The sequence below is a fragment of the Crotalus tigris genome, unplaced genomic scaffold, assembly GCF_016545835.1.
Source record: "Crotalus tigris isolate CLP2741 ecotype Arizona unplaced genomic scaffold, ASM1654583v1 scf7180000018690.2240587, whole genome shotgun sequence".
Lineage (NCBI taxonomy): Eukaryota > Metazoa > Chordata > Lepidosauria > Squamata > Viperidae > Crotalus > Crotalus tigris.
Genome location: NW_024097149.1, coordinates 274632 through 294337, shown reverse-complemented (window position 1 = coordinate 294337; position 19706 = coordinate 274632). Strand labels below are relative to the sequence as shown.

The following is a 19706-nucleotide window of genomic DNA, read 5'->3' as shown; positions in this document are numbered from 1 at the left end:
ATGAAAGTGATCAAGCCATGTTTTATCATCTTGTAAGTCTTATTGTGATGAAATCCGTGTTTCTTCTACAATCTGTTTTAAACTTGTAATTTTTTTGTCAGCTAAAGATTGGTATGGGATTATAAACTGTGTGTATGTGTGTGTGTGTATGTATATATATGTGTGTGTGTATGTCTATATCTACACACACATATACATACACATACATACGCTTTACACACACACACACACACACACACACACACACAAATAGACTCTTCTGTCTGTAGCCTTCAATTCGATGAAATAGTGTCTCATAGGGAAATAATGTTTGTTTCAACATACCTCAAATGGAGGAACTTAAAGAATGCATCCAAAATCCAGGACCTATTAGTCCTGTGGGATTGAAATTTGGCAAAGTTGTGGCCACTTCAGATGTCACCACAGTCAGCCGTGGTCCCATGATCATCATTTCCAACACTCTCTGCCAGCTTCCCCACAAGTAAAGTCAATCCAGAAGTAGACACTTCAGATAGAGCCTCATTAAAGCAAACTATTCCTTCCCAGGCTTTGCAAAGTATACTACTGTTGCTGCAGTCTAAAATTACATTTGTTCTTTTTTGCAGCTGTATGATACTGCTAATTCTGTTTGCAGTCCACAGTTATTCTGAGATCTTTGTATAAATACTCTCAGTAAGTCAGGCATCCATCTCCTACACTATGTGGTTCAGTTTTAAATGAGCTATTTTGGATTTTTCAGTACTAACATTTTATTCTGTAATTTTTAGCCCATATCTCTAATATGCCAAGATAGTTTTGAATTTTTATTTTTTTCGTTCCAGACTGTTCATTATCCCACTTACTTTTGTCAGCTGCAAATTTGGTAAGCATTCCTTCCATCTATTTTTCCAAGTAATTATTTTTTAATTTTTATTTATTTATTAAATTTGTTTGATCCCCACCGCTAAGTAACTCTGGGTGGCCTACAAGGTGAAAAGCAATAAAACGATCATATGGATACAGAGATAGATGGATGGATGGATAGATAAAGATAAAGATATGCAATAAAAATATGGATTATAATGAAAATTGTGACTAAAAGATGAGTAGGGAGAAAACATGATTTGTTTGCATTTTACAGTTGTTGGCTAGATTGAGCTGAGCTCAGCATCATAACTTATGGACACAGTATCCAGACCAGGGTTGGGCAACTATGGCCCCTTTACAACCTGTGGACTTTAACACTCAGAATTCTGGGATTTGAAATCCATAGGTCATAAAGGGACCGCATTTTCTCACCCCTTATCCAGACTAATGATGGTGACAGGTTGATTTTTGTAGGTGAGAAGATGAGAATGAGAAACTTTCATTGTGCCCAGGAGTAGATCCCTACTTCTAACTATTTACATTTTTAGACTGCTGCTCTTGAGCATGAGCTGGGCCCAAGGGCAAATAATAAAATAAAAGAGGAAGGAAAATTAATAAATACTTGGAGTCCCATTTTGTTTACTAGTTTCCATATATAGTCTTTACAATTCCTGACTTTTAATTCTGATGACAGCAGCTTGAGTATATTCATTGTATTTATGTAAAAAAAAAGTTATGCTAAAACCCTGTTGCCATTCCAAATCAATATAATACTTTCTTTCAGAGTCCTTGGATTGCTACATTCTCCAGGGTTCTCCATCACTCTCATAATTCCTAGAAAATATCAGTATGAAAAGTCTAGTACGTTTCTCTGAATTAGGGAGGAGAAGGAGAAGAGAAAAACACAGGACAAGGAAAAAAACAGCACTGCATTTTTAAGAAATTGGGATGCTGGGTGGCAATTGAAAGCAGGATGGGGCAGGGGGCTTACATATTGCATATTAGTGGGACATAGTACATTAATTACTTGTGAGTTTTTAAGTTAATTTGTGGCCAACTAAATGGCTTTTTTAAAATTAGTGGGTATGTACACTTAAATGCACATTTTGTTAATTGAACAGATTTATGTATTAGCTTTCGTCTATGAATTCAAGACAGCGTACATAACACACACCCTTCTAGTTTTCATTTGTGGAATTGTGAAATTTATGGTGTAGTTAGGGCTGAGGGAATCTTCCTGATCCTTAGTTTAACGCTATGACATAATTGGGGTGATATAATCTTCCTGATCCTTAGTTTAACGCTATGACATAATTGGGGTGATATAATCTTCCTGATCCTTAGTTTAACACTATGACATAATTGGGGTGACATAATTATTCTTAAAAGCACAGCCTCTTTTTGTGCCAATTTTTGAGGTTGCAGAGGCAGTGCAAAAATGGGATGTTTTCTCTTGCGGCTTCGAAAATCATGCAAGAAAAGGGGTGTGCTTTTGTGCAGGTTTCAGAGGGTCTACGACAGCTCGCCACGGCTAACTCGCCACGGCCAACTTACTGCAGCCAACTCGCTACAGCCAACTTGCCATGGGACAATTTGCTATGGTTAACTCGCCACGGGACAAGAGTTACACTAATATTGAAGAAATACTGGAATAGAATCATTAAAGAAAAGATGCCAAAGGAGGGACAAAATGAAATGCGAATGACAAAAATTAACATAATTTTTAAAATATTTTAAATAATGAAATTGACTTGTTGAATTGTCCTGTGGCAAGTTGTCCCTGGCGAGTTATCCCATGGTGAGTTGGCTGTGGTGAATTGGCCGTGACGAGTTGGCTGTGGCAAGTTGTCCCATTCAGAAACTGCAGAGGCTGCAGAAGAACGTTTTCCAAAACTGTTTCAAGAGTAAAGGCCTCATGCAACCCAGAGCAGCCTCAGGTAGGCCACAGGGGCCTGTCAACTGAAAGAGAACAGCATCTGAAAGTAAGGAATGTGTGGCAAACTGTACACCTTGGGTAATGGCATGAGGCGGCCTTTTTAAGTGGCAGCAGTGAGGCTAGGGCCGAAATGAAGGATCAGACCTCTACTTTTCAGGCTCAGCCTTGGTTCTAATGTTCAAGGTGGCCCAGATGGGTGGAAGGGAGTAGATACATAATTGTTTTCTTTTTTGTTCAGGGAGGTGGGTGTGACACACCAGCAGAGTCAAGTTAGGCGTTTTCTGAATTTTTGACACGCTAAGCCCAAAAGATTCTCCTTCACTGGTCTAAGACTATAATCACTACAGTTAATGTTAAGTGAGCTAGAAAAAAAGATTGGCAATGTTCAAAGATGGCTGGTATGGTGTAAAGTAAAATTATAGTGAGAGACAACAAATGTGACACTGGAAATAATTCAGCATGTTGTGATAACAGCTGAGGAATTCTAGTGCCTCCCTGCCTTCTGGAGGGAGCTGAGTTTAATAAAAATGTGTGTCCCTTGAAAAGTTCCACTTGATACTTGAAAGCTAAAAATGGAAGCCAAGACCATTTTTAAAGTCTGTCTTCCAACCAGCTTCTTGTACCTTCCAGAGGTGGTTGGAGTATTAGTTGTAGCTGCTAGACCATAATGAGGACTTTACTGATGAGTGTTAAGCATAGCTTTTAATCAGAGTGTATATGAAAAGAAGTTGTGGCTTATAAGAACACTTATGTGGAGAAAACCTATTTTCCCCAGGAGAATAGGAAGTGATGAATTTGTTGTATAGAATAAAAAAAAAATTCCAAAGCAAGGATTATCCTTCTGATCTTGATGTAAAAGCCCACCCTTGTTTTCCTTGCTTCTATCTATAAAGGTTTAATTTACTGCCCACACTTCAACAACTGGGTATATTTCTTGGGATGGCATTTCCCATAATTTCAAGAGAATTGTTTGTGCTAATAGGAGTTGTAATCCAAAACCTCTGAGAATTTTTATATGTGTTGAATATACATGTTAGAAATATATGCATAATGCAGTTATAGAAACATAGAAACCTGGCAACAAAAAAAGATCCAGTGGTATATCAAGTCTGCCCTATGAGGTTTGTTGTTTGTTTTCTTTTTAATGTATTATTTTTTATTTGTAATTATTATTTTTAATTTTTAATTTATCACTATTGTTTGTACGCTGGCTGAGGAATTCTGGGAGTTGAAGTCCACAAGTCATAAAAGGGCCACGTTTGAAGACCCCTGGCTTAAGGTCTGCATGATTCACTTAACTGCAGTGATTCACTTAATAGTTGTGGCAAAAAAAGGTTGTACAATCATGCATGACTCACTTAATGGAAACTTGCATAGCAACGGAAATTATAGCCCCAATTTTGATCCTAAGTCGAGATCTACCTGTATACCTGGAGGATACCAGCCTGCGTATATAACACAAGCAAAACAAACAAAGCCTAGCCTTGCCTAAACACATTATTTTGAGGAGGAGTATTTTGAAAAAAAAAAAATGAAGTGACATTTCCCTTCATTTTTTTTTGTGATGAAATAGCATAGTCTGAAAAATGGCCTAGAGAGAACGAATATATCAGTCATCTGTTTCTTCACTCCTGAGTATAATGAAAACATCACTCCCATTTTGATGCCTGCAAATGAAGATTGGATTCTGACTTAGCTTTAGGGATGAGAAACCAACCAGAAGCTGCTGAATTACAACTCCCAATCCAAATCACCATTGGAGGAAAATGCATAAAGTTGTAATGAAGCAACTTTTTCAAAGTCATTATTTCCTTACCATTATGCCAAAGTGAAATGGAAATAGAAGTGAGTAGGTTTCTTTGGGCATTAGTTGAATCTTGAGTAGATGAAATAGGACAAGAAATTGTGCTCAGATCTTCTGATTGAAATCCTTTTCTGTCTTTGGAGACTATAGCTATCTCATTATTCCCCCCCTCCCCCCTCTGTACAGTCATCCTGAAAGAATAGGAAAGAAGGGGGATTACAAAATTTCCGTAGTTAATTTCTGGCAAAATCCCTAGTCTGTACTTGCTACCTAAGAGAAAAGTTAAAAAGAGTTTTTAAATAGTTATGTTCAAAAAAGCTGTCACCACACACGTTGTGCATTTTGAGGGAAGATTTCTGTAAATTTTACTGTGTCCTAAGGAAAAAAAGTACTGTGTTTACATTGGTAAGATACCTTTTCTAACAATTAACATTTGAATAATCCACTATAGTCCAGCTCACTCGGCTGATTTAACGTAGAATCCTGCAGGAGAAGTGGCCATTTAATTAACTGAATCCAAATGCCTGCTCAGTGTAGAGATTTAAATATTGCACAATCAGACAGATTGCTGTTTTGAGTCTGATATTTAAATTCATAATTACCATGCCATCCAACCCACCTGTATTTAACAGAAGCAAAGAAACACAGTGAACCCATGAGTTAGTTATTTCAGGAAACTAAGATGCAGTTAATGCATATTTGACTAATCAAGGAGAGAAGCAACTTGGAATTAAGGAGGACAATTAACCAGTGGAACAGCTTGCCATCAGAAATTGTTGTTGCTTCATCCTGGAGGTTTTTAAGAAGAGACTGGACATTCTCTTGTCTGAAATGGTGTAGGGGTTGCAGTAGAAGATCTCCAAGGTCCTTCCAGTTCTGATTGATTGAAGAGTCATACTATCTCAAAGAAAAAAAGTAGTCCCTGACTATGTAGTTCTTGATCTCACGTTGTTCTGGTAGAACATTTACCAGACTACCAAGACTTTCTTGTTGGATATGACACTGCAATAGCTCTTGAGGTTTTTTCTTTCTTTCTTGTTTGCATTTTTGTTGTCATCACTTGAGTAGCTGCTATGTGAATTCTTCTGATTTTGAATATATCCAAAGAAGCAGTTTTTTGTTCTACTTGGCAACCTTCCTAAGCCTCAACAACTGCTGAGTTTTATTTTCCTGATCCCATCTCTACACTTCTGGACTAGATACCAGTTCTCTTGCTTAGTGACTTGTCCTCTATTCTATCTCTTGAACAATATCCTTTTTAATTTACAGATCTCTAAGCATTCTGTGTAGCCAGAATGCCTTCCTTTGCTCGACTTGAGGCAACTTTGAAGCTTTTTGAGCTCTTTTCAAAATACAACTTCGACTACATGCCACTTAAATTTCCCTTAAAAGCAAGAACTTCAGCATTACAGCGACACTTTCCCAATGTTTTTTTTCCTTCCACTTTTTTCAATATTTTGAGAACTAGTCATGTTAGTTTAAAGAAAAGCATTGCTTGCTGAGCTTGGCCATTCACAGTGGGTGTCATTAAATGCTGCTTTATAGAAGACAAATTTCTACATTTACCATCTTCTCCAGCATATAGAATGTCCCCTGTCTTTTTGGAAGAAGTAGACACATTTATAAATTGATTAGACTTGATTTGATTTATCCATTCATTCAATTTGTATAGCTACCCAACTAAACAAATTATTCTGGGTGCAAATAATAATAAAATAAAATAAATGATTCCAATAACATACAAAAATTATAATGTACACAGCCAAGGAAGATATCACAATATCACAATCAACAGTTACTAGCATAGCCAGGAGAGGAATCCCTTCACACACTTGGGGCCCCCAGATCTGACCACTGAATAATGGTCATCAGGTTAACCTACGGAGGAACAAAATTTCATAGGGTGGACACAACGATTGAAAAGCTAAGTGGCTGGAGCATATCCATGCTGCTATACTACATTTTCTAATACATAATGAGGTCCTTATGGAATCCAAGCACATTTTTTAGGAAAAAAAGATTATAATGGAAGATTGTCCCGTTTTACAGTTTTTCTAAATATTTGTGGGATGGGGAGTCACCAAGTGAAACTTGCAAGGGTGGATATCACTTGGGGGATTTTAGTATTGTGACAGTATGCCTGAATTCACATAATGTACTCAATCACACAGCAAGCTAAAATAACTATGGTTAAAACTAAGCACACTTTGCATGTGGTGCTAATGCACAACTAGATCTTTAACATGTATTGTGTTGAAACTGGTCTTTGTAGTTCTCTTTAGAAAATGATTGAACTACCTCATCTGGATTAACATCCTGCATAGAAGACAGAAAAGGGGAATGCCAGAACTTCAGAATTTCTCAGGTTTCTGCTGCTATTAAGATTTACTGTTTAGTTTTGTATGTCTTGGGTCTCTGTAGATTGGCTAGTCACAATGCAACCTGTTCAAGCTCTCTATAAAGAGCTTTTGAGAAACAGCAGAAAAGGGAGAATTCTTTGGCTCTAATTTAATAGAATGAATGTTGAATGAGATGAGTGGCTTGTATACAGCAAAGAAAGAAAGAAATAGAATATAACACTGTCTGGCTTCATGTAAATGATTCTAAGCTGCATTTTTTTTTTTTTTTTGCATCAAGCTTGCAAAATATAAAGGCTTCTGGTGGGCTCATCCTTGTACATAGGGAGAAGTTGTAAGATTAAACATCTGCTTCCTGGGGTACAGTTTTCTGTATATATAAGGGTCAACTTCATCTTCTGTGTGATTCATCGGTAAATTAGAGTTATGTTTCGTATAGTTTATAGATGATAGCATGTCAAACATGTTGTATTGACAAAATTGTTCCTCATATTAGTTAAAAATAATCACCTGCCGTAATGTACAAAAGCACATGATTACTGCTGTTTGTCCACTTATATTTCTTCTCCTGGTGTATTGCAAATCTTGCAAGAAACACATGCACTGCTAATTATTGTGTGCTTATGAGATGGCAATCTTTTAAGGTGTCCTTCAAACATATTTTTGTGAATTAAGAATGCCCCAAAACGTGCAGGTTTATGTCATGTTACCTTAAAACACAAGCTTTCTAAAAACAAAAACTATTTAATTTAGGAAGACCATGAATGATTGCTCGGTTTTCTCTTAGGCACCATGTGTTTAGAATTATAGATATCTCTAGCCCAATAACTCCCATCTTACTTATTGGGATCTATATTAGAATAAGCATTTTCGCAATGTGGATCATCACAAAAAAAGCACAGTTACAAATCTCTCCCATACCCAGAGACAAAAAAAAAAAAAAAAAAAAGATTGTGTCACAACAAATTGTCCAGAGACTTTGAACAGGTGGGTCAACACTGGGCAAGGAAGACATTGATGAAGGTATCTTAGAGTTAAATCATCTTCTGTCTAAAGATCAAAACTAGCAAAAACCTCTGAATTGTACCAGGAAGCTATTAATGCCAGTGCAGGATATAATGTACGGGTATAATGTACTCATCTACAGTATACCAGCATTCAGTATGCAGTATACAATACACCAACAACTGGGCTATGTTCTGGATTGGTTGAAGCTTCTGAATAATCTTTAAAGCCAACTCCATATCAAATATCTTGCATCCAAGCGGGAACTCATGAGGACACAAGTTACTGCTTCAAGGCCCTCTCATTCCCTATAAGATTGCATCTGGCACACAGAAAATGCTGGACAAACACACACACACGCACATACACACACACCACCACCACCACCATCTGCACTTGCCTAACTAGAAGTACCCAGGAATTCGGAAGTGTCCCAAAATCACAGTTCTTAAATGTCATTTGTCCAGAACAAAGCATAAAATGCTTCCAATACTGATCTTGCCATCTTCCAGTTTGGAAGAGAAGAAAAGACGTTACTGTGAACTCTTAACGAAGCAATTGTTTAGGCCGTATCAATATTATCACATCTTGACTACATGTACTAAGTGGCACAAAGACTGTGCGCCTAATCCTGCTATTGGACAAGGTAGACGCTGGACAAAATTATTCTGAGATACTGAGCATGACATTTAGAGCAGAACTCGGTGACCGTTTTAGTGCTGATGATGATTGTCTGAGTGCTCGTGGGTTAATTAAATTGGTAAGTTGCCTAGATAAACTCTTGTATTTCATGGATTAGGGTATTAATTATATCATTTTTAAATGGACAAAATCTCAACAGTTTGCAATAAATGTTAAATAGGATAGACCAAGTAATTCACCTTTTGTGTTATTATCAGCTTTCCATTTGTTTACAGTGTGTGTAAGTCGGATAAATTGGGGGGCCTGAAAACACCATGGGAAACGGGTCCATTTAGTACTCTAGTACTTCTGGACATTGTCCTCTTGGTTTCACAGTCTAGTTTTATGCTTAATAGGAGTAGCACTTAGACTTATAAATTGCTTCGTAATATATACTTTGTAGTACTTTATAGCACACTCTAAGCAGTTTACATAGTCAGCATACTGCCTCCAACAATCTTGGTCCTCATTTTGCCAACCTCAGAAGGACGGAAGGCTGAGTCAATCTTGAGCCAATCAAGATCAAACTCCTGGCATTGGACAGAGTGAGCCTGCAATATTGCATTCTAATCACTGCGCCACCACGGCTCTTAATAGATATTGTTTGTATGAAGTGATGTATAACATATATAATGTATAACTCAGGGATATACAGGTGGTCCTCAACTTACAACTATGATTGGAACCAGAATTTCTATTGCTAAGTAATGAGGTTGATAAGTGAGCCATGCCAAATTTTATGGCATTTTTTTTTTTTTGCTATAGTTGCAGTTGTTAAGTGAATTGCACAACCATTAAGCGTATCCAGCTTTTCCCATTGACTTTGTCTGTTGGAAGCTAGCGGGGAAGACCACAAATCACAAATATGTGACCCTTGGATGCTGCAACCATTGTAAATGCATGCCAGTTGCCAAGGCCTGAATTTGTTTGATATGACTGTGGGTATACTGCAATGGTTGTGTGAGGATTGGCTGTAAATCATTTTTTTTCAGTGTTATACCTTCACACAGTCACTAAATGAATAGTTGTAAGTCAAGGACTACCTGTAAAAGATCAGACAACAATGTCATTTGGTGTCCTGCTGTCCTATTTAGATAAACAGCTTTGTGGTTATGTTTTATTGTGTTATTATATTGATTCCAGTGAGAATAATTTGCAGTATTCCAGTGTAAATTGATCTTTAAAGGAAAACATTTTTCCAGCTCTTATTTTTTGCTGTGTGGCCTTCTGATTATTTCTTTTTTGTGGCTTTGCAGCTTCAGCTGATGGCAATTCTTATTGTGTAGTCACATTGAAGCTTTTTTTTTTTTTAAAAAAAACACAACAACAACAACAAGGTAATGAGCATCTGGATATTCTCCAATGAAAGCTGAGCATAACTACTTAGGCTGCCTCAATAATTGAATGAGTAAATTGGCATAAATAAATAAATTAGCATACACTTAGCACAAAGGATCATGATATTTTATATTAAGTCAGTAACACTTGTCCGATAAGATAATTCTGTAAGAATGGTGAATTGGTCACTATCTGCAATGCTAACACTGTAGTCATTTCTCTGTATGTGTTCCTTTCCTACTGTTACAAGAAATAAATTCAGTGTTTTTCCCTTCCCTGTGCTGAAAGAGAAATTTACAAGGTCAGGATAAAGAAGAAAGCCTATAAAGATGAGCTATGGATTTCTGCAGGTGCAGATTTGATTCCTTTGCAGGGAGGTCTAAGTTAACAACTGCCTCTTGTGATGGTGTTGAAAAAGATTTACAACCCATCCTCAATCTTGTAGCTGTCTAGATTCTGTGTGGTTGTGTGAGTGTGATTTGGGTGCTTCGATACGCTGCACATTTAGGACAGTGGCAGCATCCCAGGGTCATATGAGCACCATTTGCAACCTTCCTATCCAGCTTCTGACAAGCAAAGTCAGTGAGGAAGCTGGAAATAAGCCATGGTCATTGAGGTCACATTTGATGAACATTGTTATTTGCTTAACAATTGCAGTAGAACTAATGTCATACATTAGCATGATCATGTAATGAAGGGCTGTCAAACTCGCAATGTCACGTGATGTGTCGCGGTGTATCATGACTTTTTCCATTGCCAGCAATGGGGAGGGCACGGTTTCGGCATGACACCCCCAATGTAATGCAATGTAATGTCATGTCATGTAATGTAGTGTAATGTTTCACTTAACAGTTGCATTGCTTATAACAGAATTACTGTCTCAATTACTGTTGTTAAGTGAAGACTATCTGTATCAGGGTACCATCCAATTATCCAATTTATCTATTGGCACATAACTGGGCTAATTATTCTCATTGGGTAAAACTTATATCTGACTAAGTTAAGCAGGTCAGTGATGAGGAATCCCTTAGAGCAGTGGTGGCGAACCTATGGCAGGCGTGCCAGAGGTGGCACTGGGAGTCCTCTCTGGGCATACGCACCGTTGCTGCAGCCCCGCCTCCTCCCACATCCCCCTCCTCACCAGCAGCCCCCCGGAGGAGAGTCGCCCCCGGGCATGGCCCACGTGAAGCAGCGCAGCCCAGGACATGGTAGCTGGGCAACGGAGACAAGACTCCACCCTTGCGCCCGATCGCATGCAGATGATGCAGCAGGCATGGGCGGAGGCCGTGGCCACCATGGTGCTGCTGAGCTGCCTGGATGATCTGTGGCAGGCCATGGAGGTGGTGGATAGCCCAGCGGGCAGGGCGGAGGAAGGGCAGGGGGGCGGTTTTTGGGCACTTGGTCTCTAAAAGGTTCGCCATCACTGCCCTAGAGATTGTAGGATTTCTAGGGTGGGGCTGGACTGTCAAAAATCCACAAAACATCCTGGTGAAGACACTTCCACAATACTGCCAAGAAAATAACACAAATGCATTAGAAGGACCTGAACTCAGCTCCATAGAGATTTTTAAGTCACATTCAACTTTGTTTTGATCCTCACCTCCTCAGGCATCATCTCCTCTTTCAATAAAAACTCCAGAGACTATGATTAACCACTTGATGACTAAGTGTATGGTAATAGACAAAAAAAAAAAAAATAGAACATGAAAAATAAACAGGAAACATACTTTTACAACTGATGTTCAAACATATTTTAAAGTCAATTTGTTTACATTTTAAGTGGATTATTTTTACAGCTGAGTTTAGTGAGAAATTGAGTTGGATTTATTATTTAACAAACTTGCTTATGATTGCTTCTAAATATTTTAGTCTTAAAAATTGGCAGTTATGATAAATATATGAGAGTATATTATCTTGGGTGTTAAGGCACTGACATACTTCTGGATCCCTTGAAAGTGCATGGTTGTCCAGTGTGGGAGAATAGTTTTTACTCCCAATTATTTATTTCATAGGTTAAACATCCTTTCAGCATATTCCTTATTACTCAGTATAGTATCAGAACGTAATATCACACATATCACAGTCACATATTACCTAACATATAACACAACATGTAACATGCATCATATAACAACGTAGGAACATCATATAACAACATGTAACAATGCATTATGTTACATTACGTTACATTACATTACATTACATTACGTATATATATTTTGTCTTCTGAAACCATGGGATAGGAAGTCTTTTTTAGAGGGCTGCATTTTCTGAATGTAGCAGTGTTATTTAGCAATTTATTGGAGAAGATAATTCTCCAATGAATGTAAGGTATCATCTATGACAGGGTTCCCCAATCCCCGGTCTGTGGACCAGTACCTGGCTGTGGCATGCTAGCAACTGGTCCGCACAAACATCAAAGCCCCATCTGTGGCATGCAGGCAGCACACAACTATGCACTCTCCGGTCTGTGGAAAATCCTTTCTCCACGGAACCGGTCCCTGGTGTCCAGAAGGTTGGGGACCTCTGATCTATGAAACCTTTGCTTCAGTTATCTGCAGGACTATTCAGTTACGTTTTGTCTATCTATCCTATTAGTTATTATGTCATCTTATGGGCCGTTGGAGACATGCCATATCTGTGGCCACAATTGCTCTGTGGGATAGTTCCTCCCTTCCTGTCTTTATGGCACCCACCATGTTGTTGTAGTTCTAGGATATTATAGTTAAATTACATAGTCAGTCAGATGTTTAGGCTGGTTTTGCATTTTTATCCACCTATCAATTTCTTCAAAAGGGCCTGGATTAGATAGACGTTGTTTTATATTATTAAAGGTTTCATCACCGGATGTAATCTGCCCCAAATAAAGCTGTCTTTTGAAATTGATTTGTGGTGATTTTGTCAATGCTAATATAGTATTCAAGGGATACTCCAGATGTTTTGGGATTGTACCCAAGACCCCTATTACAATTGGTAATACTTTTGCAACAATCATTTTACTTCTATTAGCAGGTATTTATTTGTATTTTGTCATTTTCTCCATTTCTTTCTCTTCTCTTTTGTTGTCTCCACATACTGCAATCTCCACTATCCAGACTTTTCGTCTTTCTTACCAACAATTATTAAGTCTAGGCCTAGGGTTATGGGGCAGGTGCCTGTCTGTTTGAATTCTAAAGTCCCAGAGCATTTTAGCTTCTTCATTTTCTATGACTTTGTCTATTTTGTGGTCCCACCAGTCCTTGCTTGCAGACAAATGCTATTTCTTGCATATATTCCAATTCACCATTGTCATGTTGTTTGTAGTCAGTCTGTGCAATCTTGCAGCAGAGTTCAGGTTTCCATTTTGAACAGACACTGTTTATAAATGGAAGACACAAAAGTAAACAAAATGTCATTTTTGAGAGCAAGGCTGCTATTTGCAATAGAGTTTCTGCTTTGTTTTCCTCAACAGTATCTTTGGTTCTGAATTTTAGTGGCAGTTTTGGGATCTTCTAGGCATTTTATTACAAAATAAAAAGACTTGAGTGCTCTCTATGTATTCGGTCCACAACTTTATCCAGATTCTTCCATCATAAAAAAGATATCCATACACAACAAAGAGTCCTTGTTGATTCCAGCATGGAATTCAAGATGATAGCTGTCACGTCTAAGCATTGCCTGCACTCAGATTTAGATGCTATTAAAAATATAATCCCCCCTCTCCCCTTCCCTATGTCCCTCACCAGTGGGATTAATGTAATTATTGTTTTGTGAGCACAGCTCCCTATAAGTATGCCTTGGAGATTCTTACAACATTATCTATCTTTGTTTGGGGAAGGTTTGTTGGTGGCTATTACAAAATCAACTATGCCATATTCTTCAAAGCCTTGGTTTAGTAAGGTAAATGGCTAATGTATTGGGACAACATCTTTAATACTCTTGAAATATTGGCCCCTGAGCTGCCATCACCATCTCTGTAGCCTATTTTAATACTGAAATAAACCCATATTGAAAGTTAAAAACGTCAGCCTTATTCTTTAAAATCTGTCTGAGCAATTAGTCTCCTCTCTGTCACAAATTAAATTTTGCCTTTTACCCTTTATATTTTAGTACCATCTTCCTGTAATAGGAGGCTCCTAAGAGGAAACCTTCTACCTATCAATGCACGACCAATGGTAAGTCACCTAAAACGTTCTTTGTTTTTGAAGTTGTTTTAAATAAAATTGGCTTTACATATAGTCGTCACTTAATAACTACCCTATATATTGACTGTTCAGAGTCATCATGGTACTGAAAAAGTAACCAGATATTTTATTTACATTGGTTAGCATTATGATTAATTTAATTGATCCATCCATCTGTTTGTCTCCATCCATTCATCCATCTATCTATCCATCCTCTTTTTCTCTAGTATTGCTGTTAGAACTGGAAATCAGAATAGGAGGTAAAATGGAATGTTTTTACGGTGAATGGTTTATTAAAAATAGAATTAAATACATAGCAATATTAGTTAACTTCTTAAGTACTTCTGGTTTTATCCAGCTATTCATATGTTCTTTTTCAAAAGCTGTTTCAACACTTAGATTGCTGCTGTCTTTTCTTTCTCTCTTGCTTATTTATTCCTTTCTTTTATTGCCCAGAATCCTTGCTTTTTTTCCTAGTCTAGTAAAGGATGTCTGACTGTGGTATTTTAAATCTCATTGTTCTTAAAAGATGCCCAGAAGCAAAGCATTGTGATAAGGAGAGGAGATTTATTGGTGTGCCTGTGGGGAGAGAATTAATTTCAGTATAAATAATACAGTCTCAGTAATATTTAAATGTGATCTTTCACGTGAAAATGCTAAACAACAATGTCACTTTTTAAAAAACAGGGTATAGCCTATTTTCAAATAGTGGTGTCCCATCCTTATGCTTTAGCTGGTTGAGAGTGTAAAAGAAAGAATGTGTTCAAGTCATTTTAAAAGAACTTTTCTGGACACTGGCCTTTGATGTTTTCCTACAAAAGTAGAGAATATTTTGCTTTGGTTTAGCTTTTGAAGATTTCTCTCCTTATATCCTTACATATTCTCTGCCTGCAATACATTGTCATTATTGCGTACCTTCATAGCACAATAAACAGAAGGATACAAGGATTGGTTAGGTAGTGTTATTGCTGGAGGCTAACAAACGAGTCCCATTGGCCTCAATCAGAGTTGAGTGGAAAAATAAAAATACATTCTGGAAACAAGTACTGCTGTGTAACAGTGTGCCTCTCCTAGATCAACAACAATAGTGTGATTTTTCAATTGCTGCTAAGCTTGGGTTTAATGGGGCCTTGGTTTAATATGATCTGGGCATGGAATTCTGCAGTTGGCTGATCAGCAAATGCTTCAATACTATTTCCTGGTTTTAGAGAACATAGTCGGGCATGATTTTCCAATGCCAAACAATGCAAATGGCCCAAAGATTTATCAGTATGAATAGTCCTCAACTTGCATCAGCCTTGGAAAGAAATGTTCTATGGTCCATAAAAGCACATAAAACGTGTAAAATATTGTGTGAGTCCCCATTCTATCCCTGTGGTCACATGACCACATATGCAGCACTTGGCAACCCACACTCATTTATGACTAGTTGCAGCATCCCACGGTCATGTGATTTCCCTCAAGTTTATGGCATTTTTTTTTTGCTAGCTTATAGCAAAAAAAAAAAATCCACCACTTAATGGAGAATGGGTTCGCATTTATGTTTTGCTTAACAACCACCATAAAACCAATTGTAAAATTTGTGTCTGGTCACCTTGCAATGCTCAATTCTGCTCCCAATTGCAGTCATACGTCAAAGGATACCTGTAACGTAAATAGTCCCAAAGTAATCCTGGTTTTTGTTTAATTTCAAATTGTTATATACCAATCAGAACTTTGCAAAATGTAACGTGAATTGGATCTTTCTAAAGCAATTCAGTTTTAAAGATTGTACTTTACACTGGGTTTTCCCAACCTTTGGCAACTTTCAGATTTACCTCAGCAGTGGCTCTGTTTTCCTAGGAAAATTCAGGAGCTGAGGTTTAATTTGCTTAACTTGGAGATGCTGGTTTGTCTCCTTTAGAAAACAAAAAGATAGTTTCTCCTAGTTTTTGGAATTACAGTTTATGAGTATTGGTGATGGGAGAACTGCCTATGCTATGAGGAACAGCAATATAAAAAGTGATGTAAAAGTCATCTTCCTAGTCCTGAGTGCCTGGTCTGACCTTCAGTGCCTTTCTGCCAAAGAGAAGAAGGTCTTTTTCTCATTTGTATGGATATACCAATAACAATATTAGCAGATCCAGGTAGTCTTCGACTCATAATCACAATTGAGCCCACAATTTCCATTGCTAAGAAAGGCAGTTGTTGAGTTTTGTCCTATTTTATAACTTTTTTGCCACAGTTGTTAAGCGAATCACTGCCACTTTAAGTGAATCTTGTGGTCCTTAAGCAAATTTGGCCTCCCCCATTGAATTAGCTTATCAGAAGCCAGCTGGAAAGATTACCGATGGTGATCACATGACCCTGGGACACGGCAACTGTCATAAACACATGCCAGTCGCCAAGCACTTGAATTTTGATCACGTGATCACGGGGATGCTGCAGCTATTGTAAGTATGAAACCAGCCATAAATCACTTATATCAGTGTTGTCGTAACTTCAAATGGTCATTAAACGAATGGTTGTAAGTTGGACTACCTTTATCTAAACCAGGGGTGTTAAACTGCTAGCCCGCAGGCCGGATACATCATGGCAAAATTGCGCCCACCCCATTGCCGGCAATGGGAAAAAATTGCGATACATTGCGACACATCACATGACATTGCGAGTTTGACACCCTGGCTCTAAACCAGTGTACTTTGTTCACTCTCTTTTCAGTTTCAGTTTCATAGAACAGAATAAACGAATGGGAGAAAAATCTATATGATAACGCTTTGCCCTTTACATTTTGTTTAAAAAACAACAGCAATAATGAAGCTTGCTGACTCATGCTTCATCCTAAAGGCAGTTCATAAATATTACAATATGATGTATGAGTCTGTCTCCTTTGCACATGCTTTTGGCTAAAACAGGGTGTTAAAATACATGTCCAGTAAAATGATAAATATAAAAACACCTGTTTTAATTAAAACTTTTTAAATTTCTCAAATTTCTTTGCTCATCTGCAAGAATAAAGTGTGTATGACTTCATACTTTATTCAAGAATTCAGTGTCTTTCCACATTATTGCTTATTAAAAATATGACTCACTGCATCATAAAGTATGATCAGCTCCATTAAATTTTAAAATACTAGGAAGACTCTGTTTTAAGTCATACTGTATTTTGTTCTAATTTGCTCCCCCAAATAAATATTTATAGAGTTGCAGACTAGTTACTTAGAAAAATAAAAGTTGATGTTTAATTGTTGCTTTTAGTATCTTTGTGGAAGGAGAACCTTTAGAAAAGCCACTTTTGTAAGAAGTGGAATATAAAAATAAATAAAATGGAGTGCATCTTATGGAGTAGTGGAGTAGCTCAAAATATAGTCTTGAATAAAATATACATGAATGCTGGATCAGTCATGTAGTGTCACAAGAATCTCATCATCCATTTTTAGAATCCTTTTTAAAGAAAAACCTGTAGAGCTGCTGACAGCTTTGAAGATACAAGTAGTCCTTGACTTATGATCATCAATGAGCCCGGAATTATAAGTTGTAAGTTATGGTGATTGTTAAGTGAGTCACTAAGTGACTGCACCCAATTTTACAACCTTTTTTTGTGTTGCAGTTGTTAAGTGAATGCTGTGATTGTTAAATGAACCTGGAAGCAAATGCTATTCATAAATTCACAGTCCTCTTACTGCAGGTTGCTGCAAATGGCCGTAAATGCGAGCTGGTTGCAAAATGGCCAAAATGTGAGCACATGACTGCAAGGATATAGCGATGGGATTGTTGGAACTTCGAAACAGAGTCATAACTACTGTAGCTCTGAGGATAACTTTGAACGGTTGCTAAGTGACTGGTCATAAGTTGAAGACTATCTGTAATACTGACTTAAATAGCTTCATTCTTAATTTGACAGAGGCCCTTCAATAACTAGAGTGAAGTAGCAAAAATTAGAGAAGGAGTGAAAGGGAACATGGAAGGCTTTGAAAGCCAATTGTTAGAATATCTCATTGTCTGCTCCTAAAATTTGACTCTATGCAATTCATGATATGTAATGTAAGGACAGTTCAGGTGTCTTTGTGCATGGGATTACTCATCAGAAGAGAGTCTTGTGGGAAATTATTTGGGATTTATTACATAGTTTGTGTTCCAAGAGTGGCTTTAGAAACTACCTACGCAGCCTAAGTTCATTGCATTTGGTGGAACTGCAATAAGGTAAAATGCTGTGATGAATTATGCCATGTCATTTTGAAAAGGAGGCATCAAGAACTTCCTTGAGCTCAACTCATAGTAGTGGGACAGAGTGAGTGTCATTTATAAGCTTCATCCTATGAAATCCTTTACTTTTGAACATCCCTTCCGACAATCTCCTAAAAAGTGGTCAGTACAAAAATAACATTTGAAATTCCTAGACCCCTGTAAAACAGATGTAACTTTGATTGTTGTGGGTTGCCTTGATTGGGTACGTAATATGGTGATAAGCTAAGCCATTTTCTGTCCTGGTTTGTTTTGAAGCTGTTATGTGTGATACCCTAGTTCAGGGGTAGGCAACCTTGGCTCTTTTATGACTCGTGGACTTCAACTCCCAGAATTCCTGAGCCAGGAATTCTGGGAGTTGAAGTCCACGAGTCATAAAAGAGCCAAGGTTGCCTACCCCTGTCTTAGTTCAAAGCAGATTGTAAATACGAGTAATTAATAGGATTTAAAAAAAAGTTTTAATCCTGATTCATACAAAGGCTAACACAATTCATATTTAGACAAGCACTGTGATCAAGCCAATAACTTGTGTGTGATTAGTGTGCACAGAATGTTCTAAATATCCCAAATTATCATAATAAATATCCAATTATGTATGGCTAAATACTGTCAGTTTTTGCCTTTATCCATATTTCTATCCATGGGACTAGTTTCACATTCCATGCAGTTTCCATTTTATTGTATTTCTATTCTGCTGTTGGATTCATTTACTGAAGGGGGATGAAGAGTTAAATCTTTTAAGATAATTATGGATTTTTACATATGGTGCATAATGTCAGAGTTAAGCTCCTGTTTACTGAGTAAGTATTGGAAGAGGCAAAAGAAGTCTCATAAGTGGCTTCTCAACTCTAAAAAAACAACAACACTGGCCTTTTTATTTATTTAACTACTTAGCCTTTGAAGTGGCCTATCAGAAGCACGTAACTACTCCATGTTTTTCCCCCCTTTGGTACCATTAATGGACTGCCCAAAGGATAATTTTCCCCCTGCTTTGCACTCATGAGTATTGCCATCAAGAATGCATTAGCAAATCCATGTTTGCTTTGGAATAAAGGAAGCTGGCAAATTGATTGAGAGATGATTGTGTGTACTTACAAATGTTTATTATGGAAGGAAGGATGTTGGAAAAAGTTCTGGGTTTTCCATCTTCTTGGCATGGCTTTATTTTGTAAAACCAGGTGAGACATAGATGGGCCGAGGTGGCGCAGCAGTTAGGGTGCAGTACTGCAAGCCACTTTAGCTGACTGTGTTCAGAGAGTGCTTGCACTTGAAGCGGTATATAAGTCTCATAAATAAATAAATAAATAAATTTATATATCATATTGCATGACATGATATATAAGCTTTTGTTT

At 37.5% G+C, this 19706-nt stretch overlaps 1 protein-coding gene across 10 annotated transcripts in view; it reads left to right on the top strand.

The window, feature by feature from the left end:
• TBL1XR1 (TBL1X receptor 1) overlaps positions 1-19706 on the top strand; it is a 242253-nt gene that overhangs the window by 88648 nt on the left and 133899 nt on the right. For all 10 annotated transcript variants that reach the window (XM_039355415.1, XM_039355405.1, XM_039355406.1 and 7 more), the window contains one exon: positions 14057-14121. The gene's annotated coding sequence lies outside the window, so the exon portion shown is untranslated. The remainder of the gene's footprint in view (positions 1-14056; positions 14122-19706) is intronic.